Raw genomic sequence first — 24,354 nt, 5'->3', positions numbered from 1 at the left:
TTATTGTTTTAATAAAGTTAACTCTACTCTATCCTAAATAGCCCCACTGGCTCTTACTTCCCCTTTAATCTAACTCTTACCTCTTTCTCCTCATCCGATATACTACAGACACCGTAGCTTCTTCCTGTCACTCAAGCACACTCATCTATCAATAATTCCTACTCTAGGACTTTATAATTACCTGTGGCCTCATTCTAGAATGTACTCCTTTTGTTTACCTCTGGTTATATAGGTCTCAGCTTTGGTGCCAGACCTTTTCTTGCCTCTCTTTTTAGAGAGGTCATTCCTAAATACCTCATCTAAGATGGCTTCCAAGTCCCTTACACTCATATGGTAATTCACTTTATGGCACCTATTGTGATTTTAGTATTTTTCCTGGTCGCTTAAAAATGTACATTCATCCCTCGGTATTGGTTCTAGGATCTTCATAGATACCCAGATTCTTTCCTCCTTTGTTGAAGCTATGTGGGTTTATTTCTTGGCTCTCTATTCTGTTGCATTGATTCATGTATATGTCTTTATGTGCCAATGCCATGCTATTTTCATTACTATAGTTTTGTAGTATTATTGGAATTCTGGGAGGGTTATGCTTCCAGCTTTTTTTCCCCTTCAGGATTACTTTTGCAATTCTGGATCTTCGATGGTTTCATATAAATTTTAAGGTGATATGTTCTAGTTCTGTGGAAAGTGTCGAGTAATTTGATAAGGATCACATAAATTTGTAGATTTTTTTTGGAAGTATGGCCATTTTAGCAATATCAATTATTTCAACCCAAGAGCATGAGATATCTTTCCATTTCTTTATATCATATTTGGTTTCTTTTATCAATGTTTTCTAGTCCATCTATCAATATTTTCTAGCACATGAGTCTCTCACTTCCTCAGCCTGGTTTATTCCTAAGTATTTTATTCTTTTATGTGATTTTAAAATATTTTTTTTTAACTTTCCTTTTCTGGTATTTCATTCTTAGTGTAAAGAAATGCAACAGATTTCTGTATGTTAATTCTGTATCCTGCTACCTTGCTGATAGGTCTAGTAGCTTTTGTGTGGAATCTTCAAGGTTTTTTATATAGAGTATCATGTCATATGCATATAAGGACAGTTACCTTTTCCCTTCCAATTTAGATGCCTTTTATTTCTTTTTCTTGTCTGATTACTGTGGCTAGAACTTTCAGTACTATGTTAAATAGAAGTGTGAGACCAGGCATCCTTGTCTTGTTCCAGATTTTAGAGGGACGACTTTCAGCTTTTCACTATTGAGTGTTGTGTTGGCTGTGAGTTTGTTGTAAATAGCTTTTATTATGTTGAGATGTTTCTCCTATACCCACTTTGGTAAGAGTTTTTATTATGAATGGGTGTTGAATTTTATAAATGCTTTTTCTACACCTATTGAGATAATCATGTTTTTTTTTTTTTTCTTTTTTGTCTTTCTTTTGCTGATGTGGTGTATCATATTGATTGACTTGCATATGATGAATCATCCTTGTAACCCTGGGATGAATCCAATTTTTTTGTAATGTATGATTTTTTAATCAATATATGTTGTTGGATTCAGTTTGCTTATATTTTGTTTAGAGTTTTTGCATTTATATTCATCAAATATATTGGCCTATAATTTTCTTTTTTGGCAGTGTCTTTGTTTTGGTAGCAGGGTGATGGTAGCATCAAAGAATGATGTTGGGAGTGTTCCATACTCTTCAGTCTTTTGGAAGAGTTTGAGATGGAATAATTTAAGTTCTTTTTTGTATGTTTTGTAGAATTCCCTAGTGAAGCTATCTGGTCCTGGACTTTGGTTTTCTGGACCTTTTTTTGTTGTTGTTGTTATAGATTCTGTTTCACTTCTTGTGATCTGTCTGTTCACACTGACTGTTATTTCTTCTTGATTCAGTCTATTCTTTAAAGGAACTGTTTGTCCTACTTCAAAATACAACATGGGCATTTTTTCCTCCTCCTCCTCCTTTTTCTTTCTTTTCTAATAGTAATAATGATAATAATAATTATCATTATAATTGAAAATATAAATAGTTATCAACTCCTCACTGTCAGATAATGTGCTAATTATTAAAAACACTGTTTTATTGTGTTATATGAGATAAATATTCATTAACCACGATTTTATAAATGAGAAACCCGAAACAAGAACAAGTTGTATTTGTCTGAAATCATAGAGCTGCCTTGTAATGAAACTGGAACCTGAATCTAGCTTTTTATTTAACCTGTTATCACCTGTGATATACTCCTTTGGACATCACAGACTCATGTACATTGGAATATAAAACATAATTAGTTGTGCTATTAAGTTGTGTGTTTAAGTTACTATGATGGGTATCAGGAGTCCTCCATAGGACATTCTGCAGAGTGTTGTTGTCTTTTAGGAGTACCAGAATCTTAACTCAGTTAACAGTCGCAGTCAATATGGTCTAAGCATGTAGTTATAATGATATCAGAAAGAGCTTTTTAATTCAACGACATAAGAAATAGATTACCTGCGAGTAAGTGCACTGCACAGCATATGGAATATATAATGGTACAGAGCACTTACTCTGTGATTAGTGTCACATCAGGCAAAGCTGAATTACGAATCTTTGCCCAATGAGCTTATAATATAATGAATGTTACTAAATTGTGTACAGAGAATTTATAAATAGTTAAGTGCTATGATATTGACATGCAATAGACTACACATCCTACATTCTTGGTATTTTAGAAAATATCTTTTAGTCCCTGCTTGCTAAGACATGGGTGAAATTTGTGGTTAGGATTTCCTGAGGGAAAACTTGACTGAGTTTAATTTTGCATTTTATGATCTTCATGCCTAACCTTATTTGGCACTGAAGTGCAGCTAATACTAATATCAGAGATTTCTCTGTTCTTACTACTATGCAAAATTCAGAATTTTTAAAATACTGTGTATTAAATATTAAATCTGTCTTTTAAGAGGGGGAAAAAAAAACAAAACTGAAATCCTGATTGTCTTTCTCCATAGCCTTTCAAACCCTGTCCTTACTGAGGGTTGGTGGTTCTGTTTGCTCTAAACTAGTGAGAAATTTGTATCTTTACTTGAGCAGAGACTAATGCAGAGAATGATTCTGGGGAGTAAGTGGGCAAAGAGAATATGAAATATTTAGATTTGTCATTGAATTGCATTAGAATAAAGGGTACGAAAACATCCCTTCATATCTGAAAATGGGAAGCTAACAATTTTTGTGTTGCCTATGGTTTTTTTTTTGGTGCTTGGGAATTTGCTATCATAAAATAATTTAAAGGGATGGAAAATGCAATAGTGGTGAAGTTGAATGGTCATTTTTGGAGCATTGGATAACTGATAGCATGAAGAGGAAAAGCCCAGTTTCCAAAATATCTGGCTCAGGAAACAAAAGAAAGACATTATGTAAACATGTTGTAGGAATTTATTTCTGTCTGCAGTTGGTACACTGGAACTGCTGAAAATAAATTGCGGAAATTGATGTTTAAGAAGTATACTTTACATCATACTTTGGTGCATACACATGTGTGTCGGGCATATATAAATAGAAACAAAATTTTCCAGAAACAATACCAACCCTTACAATGTTCCAGTCACTGATACTTTTCATTCTATTCTGTTCTATTGAAAGAAGAATGTCATTACAGACAACTTTATGAATGTAGTCATTAGACCCTTTAGGGGAGGGAATAATGGAAAATTTGGAAGAGACTATGTTTGAAAGTCAATCATGGGGGTTTAAGCACATCATATTTCTCTGTCATTTCCTTTCTAATTAATTCACTATTCACTTCCAACTCATTTTATTCCTGTCTTTATACTCCTATTGATACCTCGTCGTAACCCTCCCTATCAGGGACTGCAGCTGATTGGACTATGGGTGGATACCTAAAGAAATCAATCCATAGGATAAGTTGTGCCAATCAGATGCCTAGATTGTTCAGATTTTTCTAGGATTCTGATAGAGTTGTATCTCTTTAAAAACTCATTTTTGGAGTCAGTTTGAGATTTCTTTTCCTTGTATCCAAATATGGATTTCCCTGGTGGCTCGGACAGTAAAATGGCTGCCTACAATGCGGGAGACCCTGGTTCAATCCCTGGGTTGGGAAGATCAGCTGGAGAAGGAAATGGCAACTCACTCCAGCATTCTTGCCTGGAAAATCCCATAGATGGAGAAGCCTGGTGAGCTACAGTCCATGGGGTGGCAAAGAGTCGGACACGGTTGAGTGACTTCACTTTCACTTTCAAACATGACTTGAAAACTGTACAGATATTTCCATTGCTGTCATTTAGAACTCATTTCATCCACAGATGAAACATGCTGTCTTCTAGTTTATAATTGTCGACTAATCAACGAACTATGACCATGGCAATACTCTTTAGAATACTGGCCAACAAGTTTTAATCCCAATTTCAGTAAATTTTTATTTTTCTATGTGCTTCATCACCTCTTCACACGGTCAGGCTAATAAGATCATGTTTTCTGATCATGTTTTTGCTGGCTAAGTAGTCAATAGTTTCTGTTGAGTGACTGGCAGGTCATAGCCTCTCTTTTTTCAGGTTGTCTTGTCTTTTCTTCTTCTTAAGCACTTTCCCCTTAAGGTTTGAAATGGGATCTTTGATGTCCTGACATGTTGGGAGGTTTAACCATGGAAACCATAGCTTGCTCTTTTTTCTTCTTGAGGCATGAATTTAGGGCTATTCTATAATACTGAAGTTTCTTTAATATTTGAAAAGGTGACTTATTTTGAGAATAGAATAATATTAAGCACCTCAAGTAACTTTGAAAAAGGCTACTTGAGGTACTTAATATTTCAAAAGTCATCTATTTTCAACTTGTTTAATTTTTCAGTTTCTAAGGCCCTAAAACTGCTCCATTTTGGTCTGTTGCCAAATATGTAGACACTCTGCAAAGGAATCCCATTATGAATCTCTCATTCAATTACCTATTTTCTAAAGGCAGAGGAGAACAGAAATGTAGTCTCCTTTTTGATAGAGCAGATAAGAGTTTTATTTGCTAAATGGTTTTTGAAAGAAAATTTTGGGTAATTTTTGTCAATGAGTTAGTTTTATAGTGAATACATTTTTGTATTAAAATTCCTGAGATGTGGATTCATTTCCCTTATTTAAAAATAAGCAAGAGTTGAGTAAGTATACTGATTAGTTTAGAAGACATTTTTGTGTTTATGTTTCTATAGAAGTGTTAGAACTAGTGGTTTCCTTCCAGGGAGAATTATAATTTTGTTGAACATTTTATTTGAGGAATTACATTAATGTGTAGTTTTTGTTATATTTTATATTCAAATATTTATCTCTTCTCCTTACCTTCCCCATTTCATCAGACTAAAAATTAAATTTCCAAATGAATCCCAATTATATTTTCATTCTCCTGGTGACAGAGAATTATATATGCACTCATGCTTTAAGATATTTTAAAGTCAAGAGGAGAATTTTGTTTCCAGGTGATCTAGAACTAATATTTCAAATTTTCTGATAAAATTTTTTCTAACTTATAAGACAGTGAACTTGGTAGCTGGGAGAATTTGGGCTATGCATTCTGTGTAATGAGATTTTAGATACTTTTAATTTTTTCCTTTTTAAACTTTCTGAATCATCTTATTTTTAATAATAAATAATATTAGTTTTTAATATAAAATATCAAAACCATTTTCAGCCTAGCTTTTTTCCTTAGAAGATTATGAATAGCTGTTAGAGGCAGTGATAGTAACATCATTTGTTTTATTTCACTCTGTTCACTTTGACTTTTAATGTATATTTTCTTTTCCCCACCCTTTAATACAAACATTTTATGAATATGAATTAAATTGGTTGATAGAGGAAGTTTGGTTTTGCCTGTGTGTGCATTAAAAAATCTAAGAATGCAAAAAATAAGAAAATAAACCAACTTCTGCCTGCAAATCTTCAAGTTCTACTTGAAGTATATTTATCTACTGTATTTTTCCCTAAATAGACTGCAGTAGTTTGAGGATTAGCTGTTTCTTGGGTTAAAATGTAAGAGGTTAGAAGATAAGGGTAAAAGTTTTCTTGCAAATTCTAATAGCCATCAGTATTAATCTGGCACATGGAATTTTTATATCAACAAATTTTTAAATCCTAGCTTACAAATGCCTGTAGGATTGGTAATATATTTTATTATATTGGTAATATATTTTTACTTATATTTCACTTCTGCAATTTACTCTATAAGATTCTTTGGATTTCCACTTTTATTTTCTTTTATTCTGGAAAGAGCACCTTTCCAAAATAAAGAGTAAATCTATAAGGATTTACTCCTCACTTTGTGCAATCTTAGTGAAATTGTCAAAGTGTCCTCTACTCTCTTGGTAAAAGAATGGTCATTCTACCTAATGAGCCAATCAGAATCTCTCTTCCAGAATTTGAATCTTGAGTCATAAGGCCTTATGACAGAAAATAGTTGGATTATTAATCATGGGCTGCATGGTGAAGAAAGTCTCATTAGTTTTTCTACCATGATTCCCAGCACTGCTATGGTTCTTATACTGTTTGAAGCCTGATCTTTTGAATTTTCATCTGATTATGTTAGCAGTTTTTTCCTTATTCCAAATTCATTCCTTTTTAAGAAATTGATCTTTCTTTTTAAAATAAAACACAGATACAGAAAGCCACAACAAACAAAAAGCTAAATAAACTATTATAAATTAGACACCCTTACAACCATCATCTAATGGAAGAAACAAAACTTTAGTAGAAGAAAGGAATAGAATCACCACCCAAGAATTCCCCTTTGCCGCCATCTGTCGCATCTGAGTCATAGCTGCTTGCTTCATAATGTAATTGACCACTATATTGACATTTAAAATAATCACTCCTTGAATTTATCATCCAAGGATAGATCCCTAGTTTAGTGTTCGCTTTTAAAATTTTTCATAATTTTTTTGATTGGTATAGTTTTTCCACTTTTTATAATATTTTTTGAAGTGAATTTCTTATAGTCAAGACATTACTGGGTTTTTAAAAAGTTTACTCTGTCAACCTCTGTCTTTTAAGTGGTATATTTACAAAGTTTTCATCTAATTACTGATATGTTAGGGCTTAAGTTTGCCATTTTATTTTATTTTATTTTTTCTATTTGTCCCCCTTGTTTTGGTTCTCTGTTATCTTTTTCCCTATCTCCCTATAGGTTAAACATTTTTTTTAAATTCTATTTTGATTTATCTATAATCTTTTTTTTTTTTTCTACTCTATCTTTTTGTTTAGGTCTTTCAGTGTTTGCTTTGCTGCTGCTGCTGCTAAGTCGCTTCAGTCGTGTTCAACTCCTTGCGACCCCATAGACGGCAGCCCACCAGGCTCTCCCGTCCCTGGGATTCTCCTGGCAAGAACACTGGAGTGGATTGCCATTTCCTTCTCCAATGCACAAAGTGAAAAGTGAAAGTGAAAGTGAAGTTGTGCCTGACTCTCAGCAACCCCATGGACTGCAGCCCACCATGCTCCTTGGTATAACATTACACATACATAACATCATAATCTGCTGATTTCATGCTGTTTTCTCACAATATGAATGTAAGATTAAATATATGACTTTAAGATGTCTGGTCTAATGCTAACTCAAGCAAAACAAGAGCCTTTATTTGATGCTGTAGTGAAAAAATACAGTAATTCTAATAAAAGTTTATGATTAGTTGTGGTTTGTACAATAGATTTCAACCTCCTGCAAACTTTTATATTGTAAAAGTGATTATGAGTCTACTTTTCTGACATGAAAAAGCAAAATTAAATCCTGAAATGTGAAAAATATTGGAATTATAAAATAGCACAAGGTATACTTAATGTTAAATGAAACGATATTTTGAAATAATTTTTTAAAAAGGAAAAATAATGATGTTATTAAAACAAGATAAGTTTATACTCTTTCTTGAAGTTAATACAGTTCGACACTGAAAGTTGAAATAATCACTTGTTTGGCATTCAGAAAATTCATGTTTATTTGAAGGCCTTGGCTAATATGTGTAATTTTTTGAATTATACAGAACCAAGTTGAACAGAATTTCTGGAACAAAACCATTATATAATATAACACTATATATATAATGTGTTATATAATTATAATGTGTTCTATAATATAACACAATATATATAATGTATATATATATACACACATACATGTGTGTGTACTGATATTTTCATATCAGTACTGATATGAAATACTGATGTTTTTATATACATTTGGCTTTAAAGTTTGATGTAATCATTAGCTATTGACTTTATAGGAGTATTTCCAAATCTTGTAAATCCAAGTTTAAACTATATCGTACATATTCTTTTAAAATTAATTTATGATTTATGTATTAGTTAAATTTTGAGTATTTGGACTCAAATTATACTGAAACAAAGAGTGGTTTAAATAAATGGAATAAAATGAGTCAGAGAGACTATTTGGTATCTAACAAATTGGAGGTGATTTCACATGCTTCTTAGAATTGAGGAAAATAGAAAATGGACATCTGATTTCCCTGGACATGGAATAGTGCATTAAGCCTGTTTCCTCATCCTGCAGACCAGAATAGCTCTTGGCTCTTTTCCTGAGCCTTCAGACTTATGACTGTCTTTCTGCCTGAGGACACTTGGATTTGGAAATGCAGCATATTTAAAGTTGACTCGTTCTGCCAAGTGTCCATGAAGGGTGCTCCTGTTGAGTCCTAAAGCCTTTGTCACCAGGGTGGTCTTCTGGGTTGCTTTTTCTTGATGCCCTTTTCTCTACATTTTGCCTTATCGCACACAGTATTGACTCAGGTCCCTAGTGCACTGCCAGTTTTCCTCTGAAGGCCAGAAAATAGAGACTACGACATGTTTTCTTACTGAGAGTCCTCCTGCTGTTTGACATCTATTTTGAGTTGAAATTGAGAATATAATTATTTATGTCCTTGGTTCTTGGCTTGAGGTGTCTTATTGCTTATGACCATTGCACATAGGTCATGCAGCAGAAGAGGTAACAAGTCCCTGATTCTTGGAGGCCCTGGAGGTGTACTCAGCTGGAAAATCTATGATCATGAGTCCAGTTCTCCCCTTTGCTTTCACTATGATTCATTCTGCTTCACTCTCAACAATGTATTGCTGGATATTTATTCCTTGCTAAGTTTTAAGAAAGCTCAATTTTTATATTGTTTAATTGCTTATTTCCAAAGTTAAGTTCATTTTTTTTTACTTTAAGACCTTCAAATAGATTTTCCTTTCTTACTTGAAACATCTTTCAGCTAAGATAAATGAACCAAAAGAACGACACTCACTGATATGCCTCTCTTCTTGCTGGCTTGATGAAAGCTCTTTCTTTCTTTTTGGAATAAACTGTTCAAGATCTAGTCTGGCAGGAAGTCAGTCTCTGCAATGTTTTCTCTGCTGGAGGCATTGATCTTCATTCTTTTCTCTTTTCAGTTCTTCCTTCTTGATATTGGTCTAGGGACCATAATTCCTGATTGTGGCTGACAAAGCTCCCGATGTGAAATTTTCCTTTTCTCTACCTGAGCTCTGCATCTTCAGGGATCTGCAGCTGAGAGGCTATCTCTGGAAAATATCTTTGTAGTTCTTCTCCACTTATTCACAGCTCAGAATATTTGTTTGACTCTAACCTCTCCGTACTGCTGGGGAAGATTTTAAACTTAGAAACGAGAAGCACCGGGAACAAAATTGGTGTAACATGTTGCCTAGCCCATACTTTTTATTGTTTCAAGTCATCATATCAGCTGATTGTAGAAACACTCATTGCTGAATGCTGAAATGAAGTTTCAAAATAAAGTATTAATGTCATTCTGGTAAACATAGTTTAAAGGTTGACTACACTCCTAATTTCGAGTTGACAATGAACTACATTGTGAATTTGGATTGGCTTAATGACAGCGATTATCATTACTCTGCTGGGGTACTTTAATGATTATAAACAACATACCAGTTAAACAGAGGGGTTTTGAGTTGATAACTTAAAATGTACTCGACATAGCTTGATTATAAAGGAGAACATATCATTCACCACTTTCACAGATTAAATTGTCTGTAAATAAGATTTTCCCTATAGTGAAAAAGATCAAGATGTCAAAATAACTTGAACATATGTCTCTGTACAAACTTCTAAGCAATGCTAAATGCTTCTCCAACACAGTAAATACTTAAGTAAAAGTCAATTTCTTTGTATTATTTGCATATAATGTTAGTTTTATATTTGCTCTATAAAATTCAGTGCTCTGTTAAAAAATATATTTTTAGTGTTTGCAGAGGAAACACTGTTTTTTGATTTATAACTCAAATCCCTTAAATTCGTAGTTAAATATTCTTTATCAGTCTGTAGGCCTTGACAGAAATGTAGAAAGGCAATTTATGTCTCATTACTTAAGACATTTGACAACTTAAGCTATCATATATCTTTAATTCCTGCCTATGCTCAGAGAAAAATGAGATGGGAATATTTGTTGCAAAGATAGTTCTATGGTTTTGTTCATGTTACAGTGTTCGATGTTCTTCATTTGCTCCTCCAGTCCTACTCTTCTGTCTTCCCCATCCTGCTCTGTGAACTTCCCATCTTGCTTCCCTTGATTTGACCAACAAGAGGTATTGGCAGGTATCAGAGGGTGGAAGAGAGTGAAGGCAGGCTTATTTTTTCCCTTCTCTCCTATCAGGGTCATCAGTTGTTAGAGGCTGCTTCTCTCTGGATTGTCTTTCTTCTGACTTTTAAAACCTAGGAATGGCAATGGTCTCCTATTCCTCTTTCACTAAACAAGGCACATCTTCTTGTTTTGATAGTTTGTCTTAACTCTTGAGAAATCTTTGTCAATAGTCTCTGTACTAATTTCCTAGGGCTGCCATAACAAATTAATACAAACCTGGTAACTTAAGAAGGACAAGGGTCTGAAGTGAGTCAGCAGCAGCCTTTCCCTCTGGAGGAGAGCAGACAGAATCTGTCCCATACCCCTCTCTCAGCTTCTGGTGACTGTCAGAAATCCTTGGTATTCCTTTCTTGTGATTGCATCACTCCAGCCTCTGTCTTGGTCTCCACACGGCCTTCTCCGTGTCTCTCAGTATCTTTTCTTCTTCTGTGTCTTATAGAACATCTATCATCCAGTTTAGAACCAGCTGTGACCTAGGATGAGCTCACCTTGAGATTTTCACCTTAATTTCATCAGCAAAGCCCCTTATTCCAAATAATATCACATTCCAAAGTTCCAGGTAGAAATGTTTTGGGGGCTCACTATTCAACCCAGTATAGTCTCTTCACTAAACTCTCCTCACTTAAGCCTGTTGTGTGTGTGTGTGCTCAGCTATGAAGTCATGTTTGACTCTCTGTGATCCCATGGACTATAGCCCACCAGACTCCTCTATCCATGGGATTTTCTGGGCAAGGAAATGGGAGTGGGTTGCCATTTCTCTCTTCAGGGGGTCTGCCCAACCCAGGTATCAAACTCATGTTTCCTGCATTGACAGGCAGGTTCTTTACCACTGAGCCACCAGGGAAGCCCTAAGCCTGCTGCTGGGCCCCTGACTAACACAGGTAATGGTTTTAATATATCAAAATTTTTTTTTAAAAATTTGAAGATTAAAATAAGATATGTGAGGAAAGAAGATATTCAAAACAACAGTGGCATGGTGAGACTCATGCTACAATAAAAACTAGAAATACATTGTCTATAAAGAACTAGCAAAACTGTGTATCTACTATCTTAAAGGAATACTTTTCTTTAGTGTCCCTTTAAGATAATATACTTCTAGTTGTCTTTGGAAAATCTATTTTAGAAAAATAAGACTATTTGATTTATTTGAAGTCAATCCCCCTGCTAGAGAGAGTTTAGTAATAATAATAAACCCCCTAAAAACTGGTATAGATTCTTCCATCTAACATATCTGAACTGTTGGGGTTCATATATAGGCCTCACATTCCTAAGTCTAAGATGAATAAACAGTATACACTCCCCACTCTACGATCTTAGGGGCTTGAAACGTGTGGTTGAATTGTACAGTATTCAACAGTACTCTCTAATAGAAGAACTCAAGGAAGTGCAAGATGCCAATTTGGATGATATTTTTTCCTGATAGTGACAGAAAACACTCACAGAATCAAAAGAGCCAGTCAGAACAGAGGATAAGACTGTGGCCCTGAACAACCTGGGCCTTGGGTAAGTGAGGCCAAAAACTTTCTGTAGAAATAGAGGTATAGGAAGCCTATAAAGGATATGTAGAAAAGGAGGTATGAGAGGGCCACAGAATCTGAACCCAACCAGAGTCAAGACTGCCCGTTCAGTCATAGTGGGTGAAGTATTTTCATCAGTTTATGTTAAATCTTTCTCTCCTCCCACTGTGTTATATTTCAAAACTTTGTGCTTATTAGCTTTAGAGAAAAATGTTCAAGTTCTAACTCCAGAGTGTTCAGCCATTGTCAATGACTCCTTTATAATTCTTTTAGGCTTGTCAACTATATGTCATCTATTTTTGTTAAAAATAGATATTGAATGCATTCTTCTCATCTCTTTAAGTTGAATCTGGTGAGCTAAAGAAAACTAAAAGTCCATGAGACCCCTCTCTTTTAGAATGTGGCTTTAATAAACTATTTTATACAAAATCCTGATGTGCTGCATGGTGTGTACAGACAAGGTCCTATTCTTGTTACTCAGTTGAATACACTAGGATGTTTAAATGAGGGAAAGTAATCTCTTTGCTTCTTCATTTTTCTTTGAATAATCTATTTAAAGTGACACTTTCCTTATTGTAAAAAATGTAAATCATTTCATATTTCTAAATATTTTATTTACATTGAACAGTTTAGGCAAAAGTCTTTCTCTCATAGTAGAAATGAAAAATTATGAAACTGTAAATCTGCATATATTTTCATTCAAATAAAGGAAAATGAATTACCATTTCATGGGGCAAAAATATTTTGATGACTAACCGAGATAAACATGGCATGAAATAAATTACTTAATAAACAGCTCACAAATGTGACTTGCTTAATACATTATAGTTGACTCATCCTGCCTATTCACATTAATGGATGAGCATAAACCATTTTTGTCAGTGAAATTTTACTCAGATTTAAAAAGAATAATGTAGTTTATGACAGATTTAACTACCGTCATCAACTATATACCATCCTGTTGCTTTCAAATTGTAGATTGAGCATATGTTTTTAAAATCTTAATATGTCATATAATCAGAAGTGTTTTATGTTAATATATGGCTTTGTTCATTTGATTACAGCACTGGAAGAACATTAAAGTTTTATGAGAGTCCTATAAAATTCAACAGTTTGATGGAATACTAAACAGAGTAATCACCATACTTTATGGAACTTTATTCTGAGATGAGTTAGATTTTCTCTAATGATTTTTAGGTGGAGTGACTCAGATCATTAGCATACCATATTCTATACATGAAAAGGAAGGGTACCTGGGTCTAGAGTCCTGAAAAATAAAGAGCATCTCTCAAACTATCTATCATATTACCAAAAAGTAACTCAAAATTGGAACAAACAAACATTGCCTTATGTATGAGACAATAGGATTTTTTTAATGAGCCCTTCATAATAATCACCTGTCCTCTTTCTCTCCAGGAGGTGAGGAAACCTTTTCTATAAAAGATCAGGTAGTACATATTTTTAGTTTTATGGGCCATACTACACTCTCTACCTCAACTACTTAATTCTGCCCTTGTGAAAACTGCATAGATAGTATGTAAACAAATGGAGTATCTGTGTTCCAATAAAATTTTATTTATAGAAACAAGAGGGCAGGCCTGATTTGGGCAACAGGTTATAGTTTGCCAAAGTGAAAGTTAAGTCGCTCAGTCGTGTCCAACTCTTTGCGACCCCATGGACTATAGCCTACCAGGCTCCTCTGTCCATGGGATTTCCAGGCAAGAGTACTGGAGTGGGTTGCCATTTCCTGCTTGCTTGTAAACCTTTTGGCTAGCTGTGCTTTTCTTGATGATAGCATTCTGAGAGAGGATCAAGGCATCAAGCTGTTCCAGTTTTCTTCAAATTTTTTAAGCCAATAACCAAAGCCACACAACAGGAGAATAAGACTTATCAGTCTCAGGATTTTCAACTATGCGGTCCTGACCATTAATACATTTAGTTTATTTATTTTAACTGGTAAGTCAGTGAGTGAAAGAACAGGTTTGAGTCTGCATCATTTGAGAATTCCCTCCATATTGGCTCATTAAATTATGTACTATCCCTCTGTCTCTTAAATACTTCCAAACTTCTTTCCAGACATTTTCTGAAGGATGAACTGGCTAAAAATCGTGTAGTTGTATCCCTGACTACCGTTTATTCATTCACATGAAGATTTTCTAACAATAAGAACATGGGTGAGAGGGCTCTGTAACCTGACTTGTAACCTGGAAAGTTCACGTGCATTTTAATATTTGTGGCAAAATTCAGCCCACGGAATTCAACTATTACCTTAATTTATTGCCAAATGGATGTACCTAGGTCTGCTTCCTTATCTCAGTTATGCTAACAGCCATTCAGATTCTCTCTCCTTATTTTACTGAGCAGAGCTTTTCAAAATTCTCTCTCCTCTTTGCCTGTAATCCCAGATGAGTAACACCCTTTGTTGTGTATTTTTCTTATTTAATAAATTGCTTTTGTCATTTCATGAGATCCTAGCAACTACAGCTGATCTAGTAGTATTTGGCAATCATACTTCTGTACCTCTGAGTCCTGTACCTCATCTCTGATGAGATAGATATTGACTTCCAGGGAATAGACATTCTTCAGGCAGCATCAAAGGACTCCATCAAGGATGGGGAGAGGGCAGAGCTTGTAGGCTTGCTCCTTGTGAACTGTCTTCCTACTAAGCTGAAGTTGTTACAGGGTCCTGCTTTTCAACTGCAGGTCACCGTCTTTTGTAGGCACCAATTTCTGTTTATATAGTACCTTCGGAACTAATGGTATCTGGGGAGATGGTACAAACCACGTACATAGAAGAAAATTGGAAATGCCAAAGATGATTTTTTCAAGTATTTTATTCATTCAAGAAATATTTATAAATAAATTGACGATATAATTTACTGTGTATATCATAACCCTGACCTTTTTTTTTTTTTCCCTGGGAAGATATAGGATGGCAAATATAGACAAAAGGATGGTAATTGCTTTTAAGGAATGCTCCCTGTCTGTTCCAGACACCAGAGAAATAGTGGTAGCCAAAGCCTGCACACAAAGAGCTTTCACTGAAGGAGAGACATAGTAAACAAGCAATAAAAAAGTAACCTTTACAAATAAAATTTCCTACTTATATAAATATATTTATTACAGAAAAAATGAAATTCAGAGACTTCCTGTTGTTACCGGTTGCTTTCTTGTTTTTTATACATTAGCATAATGGTGGTTAAGAAATTAACTACTGGTGATTAAGGAAGCCTAAAAGCAGAATTCCTGGGTTTGAGTCCTGCCTCTCCCAGCTGAGATACTAAAAAAGACTGAATGAGTTAACACACGGAAAACTTAACAGTTGTGCTCAGCACACAGTAAGGGCTCAATACTGCTGCTGCCGCTGCTAAGGCACTTCAGTCGTGACCGACTCTGTGCGATCCCATAGATGGCAGCCCACCAGGCTCCCCCATCCCTGGGATTCTCCAGGCAAGAATACTGGAGTGGGTTGCCATTTCCTTCTCCAATGCGTGAAAGCGAAAAGTGAAAGTGAAGTCACTCAGTCGTGTCTGACTCTTAGCGACCTCATGGACTGTAGCCTACCAGGCTCCTCCATCCATGGGATTTTCCAGGCAAGAGTACTGGAGTGGGGTGCCATTGCCTTCTCCTTATTACTTGACAAGGACACTACATTGATGAATCTTCTGAGAACCTGGAAATAAGAATGTTGTCACTGTTCAACTGTAAAACCAATGGATCAGAGCAGAGATACACACATTGTCTCAGAAACAAAGGGTAGATTTCCAGGGCAAAAGGAGTATATTGTAACTTTCTGCATGGATTGATACACCTGAAACATTACTATGTCGGATGTGGGCTTTGTTAGCAATGGATGTGTAAAGACATGAGAGAGGAGATGTTGGCTCTGTGTGTGTGCGTGCTCAATTGTGTCTGTCTCTTTTTGACCCCGTGGACTGCAGCCCACCAGGCTCCTCTGTCCATGGGATTTCTCCAGGCAAGACTACTGCAATGGGTTGCCGTTTCCTATTCCAGGGGATCTTCCCACCCCAGGGATCGAGCCCTGTCTCATGTCTCCTGCACTAGCAGGTGGGTTCTTTACCACTGGGAAGCCCAGGTGCTGGCACTGTATTGCCTAGTGAGAGAGTTAGGTAGGCTGATAAGGAGTCTGGGGCCCTCAAGGAGGAAAGGGTCCAGGACCCTTAAGGAGAAGAAAAGGGACAAATGTTTTTTTCTACATTGTTTTGTCTCAGTTACATAAGATGTTTTTTCTTAAACTCTGAGTTGTTATGACAACAATATTTAAGACTACCACAGCCTTGTCTAACTCAATGAAACTAAGCCATGCCCGTGGGGCAACCCAAGACAGGCAGGTCGTGGTGGAGAGATTTGACAGAATGTGGTCCACTGGAGAAGGGAATGGCAAACCACTTCAGTATTCTTGCCTTGAGAACCCCATGAACAGTATGAAAAGGTAAAATGATAGGATACTGAAAGAGAAACTCCCCAGGTCAGTAGGTGCCCAATATGCTACTGGAGATCAGTGGAGAAATAACTCCAGAAAGAATGAAGGGATGGAGCCAAAGCAAAAACAATACCCAGCTGTGGATGTGACTGGTGATAGAAGCAAGGTCCGATGCTGTAAAGACCAATATTGCATAGGAACCTGGAATGTCAGGTCCATGAATCAAGGCAAATTGGAAGTGGTCAAACAAGAGATGGCAAGAGTGAACGTCGACATTCTAGGAATCAGTGAACTGAAATGGACTGGAATGGGTGAATTTAACTCAGATGACCATTATATCTACTACTGCAGGCAGGAATCCCTCAGAAGAAATGGAGTGGCCATCATGATCAACAAAAGAGTCCAAAATGCAGTACTTGGATGCAATCTCAAAAATGACAGAATGATCTCTGTTCATTTCCAAGGCAAACCATTCAATATCACAGTAATCCAAGTCTATGCCCCAACCAGTAACGCTGAAGAAGCTGAAGTTGAACGGTTCTATGAAGACCTACAAGACCTTTTAGAACTAACACCCAAAAAAGATGTCCTTTTCATTATAGGGGACTGGAATGCAAAAGTAGGAAGTCAAGAAACACCTGGAGTAACAGGCAAATTTGGCCTTGGAATACGCAATGAAGCAGGGCAAAAACTAATAGAGTTTTGCCAAGAAAATGCACTGGTCATAACAAACATCCTCTTCCAACACCACAAGAGAAGACTCTATACATGGACATCACCAGGTGGTCAATACCAAAATCAGATTGATTATATTCTTTGCAGCCAAAGATGGAGAAGCTCTATACAGTCAGCAAAAACAAGACCAGGAGCTGACTGTGGCTCAGACCATGAACTCCTTATTGCCAAATTCAGACTTAAATTGAAGAAAGTAGGGAAAACCACTAGACCATTCCGGTATGACCTAAAACAAATCCCTTATGATTATACAGTGGAAGTGAGAAATAGATTTAAGGGCCTAGATCTGATAGATAGAGTGCCTGATGAACTATGGACTGAGGTTCGTGACATTGTACAGGAGACAGGGATCAAGACCATTCCCATAGAAAAGAAATGCAAGAAAGCAAAATGGCTGTCTGGGGAGGCCTTACAAATAGCTGTTAAAAGAAGAGAAGTGAAAAGCAAAGGAGAAAAGGAAAGATATAAGGATCTGAATGCAGAGTTCCAAAGAATAGCAAGAAGAGATAAGAAAGCCTTCTTCAGCGATCAATGCAAAGAAATAGAGGAAAACAACAGAATGGGAAAGACTAGGGATCTCTTCAAGAAAATCAGAGATACCAAAAGAACATTTCATGCAAAGATGAGCTCAATAAAGGACAGGAATGGTATGGACCTAACAGAAGCAGAAGATATTAAGAAGAGATGGCAAGAATACACAGAAGAACTGTACAAAAAAGATCTTCACGACCCAGATAATCACGATGGTGTGATCACTGAGCTAGAGCCAGACATCCTGGAATGTGAAGTCAAGTGGGCCTTAGAAAGCATCACTATGAACAAAGCTAGTGGAGGCGATGGAATTCCAGTTGAGCTATTCCAAATCCTGAAAGATGATGCTGTGACAGTGCTGCACTCATATGCCAGCAAATTTGGAAAACTCAGCAGTGGCCACAGGACTGGAAAAGGTCAGTTTTCATTCCAATCCCAAAGAAAGGCAATGCCAAAGAATGCTCTAACTACCGCACAATTGCACTTATCTCACACGCTAGTAAAGTAATGCTCAAAATTCTCCAAGCCAGGCTTCAGTAATATGTGAACCGTGAACTTCCTGATGTTCAAGCTGGGTTTAGAAAAGGCAGAGGAACCAGAGATCAAATTGCCAACATCCGCTGGATCATAGAAAAAGCAAGAGAGTTCCAGAAACACATCTATTTCTGCTTTATTGACTATACCAAAGCCTTTGACTGTGTGGATCACAAGAAACTGTGGAAAATTCTGAAAGAGATGGGAATACCAGACCACCTGATCTGCCTCTTGAGAAATTTGTATGCAGGTCAGGAAGCAACAGTTAGAACTGGACATGGAACAACAGACTGGTTCCAAAGTGGAACAGGAGTTCGTCAAGGCTGTATATTGTCACCCTGTTTATTTAACTTCTATGCAGAGTACATCATGAGAAATGCTGGACTGGAAGAAACACAAGCTGGAATCAAGATTGCCGGGAGAAATATCAATAACCTCTGATATGCAGATGACACCACCCTTATGGCAGAAAGTGAAGAGGAACTAAAAAGCCTCTTGATGAAAGTGAAAGTGAAGAGTGAAAAAGTTGGCTTAAAGCTCAACATTCAGAAAACGAAGATCATGGCATCCGGTCCCACCACTTCATGGGAAATAGATGGGGAAACAGTGGAAACAGTGTCAGACTTTATTTTTCTGGGCTCCAAAATCACTACAGATGGTGACTGCAGCCATGAAATTAAAAGATGCTTACTCCTTGGAAGGAAAGTTATGACCAATGTAGATAGTATATTCAAAAGCAGAGACATTACTTTGCCAACAAAGGTCCATCTAGTCAAGGCTATGTTTTTCCTGTGGTCATGTATGGATGTGAGAGTTGGACTGTGAAGAAAGCTGAGCGCCGAAGAATTGATGCTTTTGCACTGTGGTGCTGGAGAAGACTCTTGAGAGTCCCTTGGACTGCAAGGCGATCCAACCACTCCATTCTGAAGGAGATCAGCCCTGGGATTTCTTTGGAAGGAATGATGCTAAAGCTGAAACTCCAGTACTTTGGTCACCTCATGCGAAGAGTTGACTCATTGGAAAAGATTGATGGGGGGAGGGATTGGGGGCAGGAGGAGAAGGGGATGACAGAGGATGAGATGGCTGGATGGCATCACTGACTCGATGGACGTGAGTCTGAGTGAACTCTGGGAGTTGGTGATGGACAGGGAGGCCTGGCGTGCTGTGATTCATGGGGTCGCAAGGAGTTGGACACGACTGAACAAGTCATCTGATCTGATCTGATCTGATTAAGCCCAGAGCTAATAATTACACAACAAATAACTCATCTTGCTCAAGGGTATGTTTTTCCTTAAGCTCTGTGCTAATGATTATATAGAAACTATGTATCTTGCTCTAAGACATGTTTCTCCCTCTTAAGAAGAATCTTCTGATTAATTTTGTTATCTTTAAACTCATCAGAGTGGGTCTGGTAAAACCTTTCTGTTGTTAGTTCTAATCTTGTAATTTAATATGTATGTTATGGAAGTGGGTCTGGTAAAGTGTATAAGTCTTATCTCCTTGATAAGAGTAGGAGTGGAGCGCTCCATCCCCCTTCTGATGTCTATGTCAGAAGCTTTCTCTGTCCTCTTTTACACTTTAATAAAACTTCTGCCACACAAAGTTCTGAGTGTCTGAAGCCTGATCCCTGGTCCTGAAGCTAAATCTTCTTTGGAGATCATAAATCTGACATCATTCACCATAAGCTATTACTAGCAAATGCTTCCAGGTGGAAAGAAGTCTCAATCTGATACCTCTGTCCAGTGTTCCCCTCTGATTTGTTAGGGATTCCTGGAACAAGTCCTCTAGAGTTTACACCTAAAGAGAAAATCCTTTTCTTTTTTTCTTTCTTTCTTTTTTTGTTGGTTGAAAGATAGTACTCTAAAGTAACTCAACTTATAGTGGGGGCTTGGTTGATTAACTTCCTCATAGCACTTGGCATTTAGTTTCCTTTGCTAGGCTTAAAATCTAAATTGGATTTGAGTTGGACTAAGTTATTCTCCAAAGGAATTGGTGTCTTATGATTTGGTGGGGAGTACAGAATACGTGAACCGTGAGATTCCGGTTGTTCAAGCTGGTTTGAGAAAAGGCAGAGGAACAAGACACCAAATTGCCAACATCCTCTGGATCATCAAAAAAGCAAGAGAGTTCCAGAAAAACATCTATTTCTACTTTATTTATTATGCCAAAGACTTTGACTGTGTGGATCACAATAAACTGTGGAAAATTCTTCAAGAGATGGGAATACCAGACTACCTGACCTGCCTCTTGAGAAATTTGTATGCAGGTCAGGAAACAACAGTTAGAATTGGACATGGAACAACAGACTGGTTCCAAATAGGAAAAGGAGTATGTCAAGGCCGTGTATTGTCACCCTGCTTATTTAACTTATATGCAAAGTTCGTCATGAGAAACGCTGGGCTGGATGAAGCACAAACTGGAATTAAGATTGCGGGAAAAATATCAATAACCTCAGATATGCAGATGGCACCACCCTTATGGCAGAAAGTGAAGAGGAACTCAAAAGCCTCCTGATGAAGGTGAAAGAGGAGAGTGAAAAAGTTGGCTTAAAACTCAACATTCAGAAAATGAAGATCATGGCATCTGGTCTGATCACTTCATGGGAAATAGATGGGGAAACAGTGGAAACAGTGTCAGACTTTATTTTTCTGGGCTCCAAAATCACTACAGATGGTGACTGCAGCCATGAAATTAAAAGACACTTACTCCTTGGAAGGAAAGTTATGACCAACCTGGATAGCATATTGAAAAGCAGAGACATTACTTTGCCAACAAAGGTCCATCTAGTCAAGGCTATGGTTTTTCCTGTGGTCATGTATGGATGTGAGAGTTGGACTGTGAAGAAAGCTGAGCGCCAAAGAATGGATGCTTTTGAACTGTGGTGTTGGAGAAGACTCTTGAGAGTCCCTTGGACTGCAAGGCGATCCAACCAGTCCATTCTGAAGGAGATCAGCCCTGGGATTTCTTTGGAAGGAATGATGCTAAAGCTGAAACTCCAGTCCTTTGGCCACCTTATGTGAAGAGTTGACTAATTGGAAAAGACTGATGGGGGGAGGGATTGGGGGCAGGAGGAGAAGGGGACGACAGAGGATGAGATGGCTGGATGGCATCACTGACTCGATGGACATGAGTCTGAGTGAACTCCAGGAGTTGGTGATGGACAGGGAGGCCTGGCGTGCTGCGATTCATGGGGTTGCAAAGAGTCGGACACAACTGAGCGACTGAACTGAACTGAACTGACAGAGTTTTTGAGAGCTTCCCCAGAAGCTCAGCTGTTAGAGCATCCACCTACAATGCAGGAGACCCCAGTTCAATTCCTGGGTCAGGAAGATTCCCTGGAAAAGGGATAGACTACCCATTCCAGTATACTTGGGCTTCCCTGGTGACTTACATGGTAAAGGGTCTGCCTGTAATACAGGAGATCTGGGTTCAATGCCTGGGTCAGGACAATCCCCTGAAGAAGGCAATGGCAACACCTTCCAGTATCCTTGCCTGGAGAATTCCACGGACAGAGGAGTCTAGCAGGTTATAGACCATGGGGTTGCAAAGAGTTAGACACGACTGACTGGCTAACACACACACAGGGTCTTTGATTTTATGGCCAACTTGGATCGATAGAGTCAACCATATGACAATGCCATTTTGTAGGTCACAAGAGTCCAGTATTGGCAGTAGACTGTGGTTTAGTTGAAAGCTTGGGCTGCTGCACATGAGCACCTGGTTGTGCTCACTGTGATTCAGCTGCCTGCCTCTGCTTGGCTGGTCTCACAGTCAGAGAGGACTCCAGCCAGCCGGCTAAGCGTGGAGTCTGTCTCCTCAGGACGGCTGAAGGCAACGACCGAACACATCCTGCCTCGAGCCCTCTTGGCGGCGGGCTCAGAGTGAGTAATGCAAGTGCTGCTACTGCTCTTGCCAGACACGAAACTCTGCTTCCTTGAGGATTGGTGGACCATGGGGATAAATCCACCCCTTAGGCTCAGCTGTCTATGCGTCCCAGACCCTTTCTGTAGTGATGACAAGCTGTAACCCTTATCTCTCCTCTTCAGCTAGGCATCCTTTTCTTTCCTACTGGGTCTTGAGAGACTGCATGAAAGCACTCTTTGTTTCATCCACGTTGTTTAAGCCCATCCCCGTGTGAAGACCCCCTCACCTAGGGGACATGAATCCCCTCTAGCTCCCCTTTCAGTCACCCGATGACACAGCAAAGCTGATTCTGACTTGGAGATCAGGGAAGGGAGCCGTAGTTGAATATTCTGGTCCTATTGGAAAGATCATCCTTTTGGTTACAGTCTTGCAGCAGGCTGTTTTCCCTTAATGCCATTAAACATTTCACTCATTAGAGTCCTTCTTCAGATTCCAGTCTGATCCAGCAGCCTTCTACCTATCATGCAGCTTCTCATGTAGATATGCCCTATCCCAGAGGCTTACAAGTATTTTGGTTTCTGTGACATTTATTTCTTCTTGTGAATTAATAAATTTGAATTTGGATTTATATCATAGTCTTAAGAGTTTAGTTTATGTAAGTTTCTGCTTATGAAAGATGCCTCTATTTGTAGTGTGCCAACACAATCTGATTTCTAATCTTTTGAGAAAAGAAACTAGGACAAATTCAACAAAGTAAAGCATGAAGGCCTGAGTTCTTTTAAAAGTTAGGCAGATTTTCCTTTTCCTCTCAGACCTTACATCACCATGGGGCTGAGCACAATCAAAAGCTTCTTTTTGCTTAGTTCTTAGGTTTCACATACACTGCCCACCCTTCCCCACCAAACCCCCTCTCCCCCCACGTCTCACTGCAGACGTTTTGTAGAATCTTCTGCCTAGCTGTTGGAAGCTTCTAACTCGGAAAATTTTTAGGATATTTGATATTTGGGGGGGAAAAGGATAATAATGTTAAATAGTTATATAATATGCCAGTTGGTTTCCGTGGTGACTCAGACAGTAAAGAATCTACCTGCAATGCGGGAGACCTGGGTTCAGTCTCTGGGTTGGGAAGATCCCCTGGAGGAGGGCATGGCTACCTACTCCAGTATTCTTGCCTGGAGAATTCCACGGACAGAGGAGCCTGACAGGCTAGTCCATGGGGTCGCAAACAGTCAGACACGACTGGGTGACTTGCACTACATAGACATGCCAAATTTGTAGACAATACCACTGTTGTTGAATATTCAGGTTTTTCTTTTTCTTTTTTTTTTTTTTCTGTTACAGCTCTATGATGAACTGTCTTCTTGACACATTCTTGTGCACATCTGTTATCTTTCTCTTATTATAAATTCTAAAAGTAAAATTCATGAATTAATACTTTAGTTATTTTAGGTTCTTGATACATCCTTTTTTTTTTTTTTTTCCAATGTAAGTATTAATTTACAGTCCCACCAACTTTGAAAGAGACTGGACATTCATCAATATTGGTTTTATTCCTATTTTTAAATCTGTGATATTCTTATAGGCAAAACATACGACTGCGTTTTTGTAAGTAGATTTTCCCTTATGCCAAGCTAGGCTGAACTTTTTCACATTTTCTGATGATCTTTATTTTTCTTTTAAAAAACACCCACACATTTCTCCCTCCTGATTGATGCCTGTGCAGCAGGCAGGAAGAGAGAGTGATGATCCTGGGAGCCTGAGGCTCAGAGATGCCGGTTATTTGCTTTCCTCCTGAGCAGCGCTGGGATCCTTGGACTGTAGCTCTTCCGTGACAAACTCTGTGACTGGAGGACTAAGCCTATTTCCATCAGAGCTTTTATTGTAGTAGCTGAGGCTTTTACTGTAGTAATGGATGCCTTTTCACACAGCATTTGATGCTATGTCATAGGCTACAAAGGGAGCTACTCAATTTTGTATTAATATACATTAAGTGTTATATATTATAACATTATATGCTATATATTTAATGTACTAATATACATTAAATATCATGTTATATGTTATATATTTAATGTACGATCAGTACAACTGAGTGACTGAACTGACGT

At 37.7% G+C, this 24,354-nt stretch overlaps 1 long non-coding RNA gene across 1 annotated transcript in view; it reads left to right on the top strand.

Annotated features, from left to right (window-relative positions):
• Positions 1 to 7,647, top strand: part of LOC132343311 (uncharacterized) — a 292,991-nt gene extending 285,344 nt beyond the window's left edge. The window contains exon 3 of the long non-coding RNA XR_009492064.1: positions 7,227 to 7,647. This is a non-coding gene — a long non-coding RNA (uncharacterized lncRNA). The remainder of the gene's footprint in view (positions 1 to 7,226) is intronic.
• Positions 7,648 to 24,354: the final 16,707 nt, after the last annotated feature.

The sequence above is a fragment of the Bos taurus genome, chromosome 21, assembly GCF_002263795.3.
Source record: "Bos taurus isolate L1 Dominette 01449 registration number 42190680 breed Hereford chromosome 21, ARS-UCD2.0, whole genome shotgun sequence".
NCBI classification, from domain to species: domain Eukaryota; kingdom Metazoa; phylum Chordata; class Mammalia; order Artiodactyla; family Bovidae; genus Bos; species Bos taurus.
Note: the sequence above shows the minus strand (reverse complement) of the source record. Positions and strands in the feature narration are given on the sequence as shown.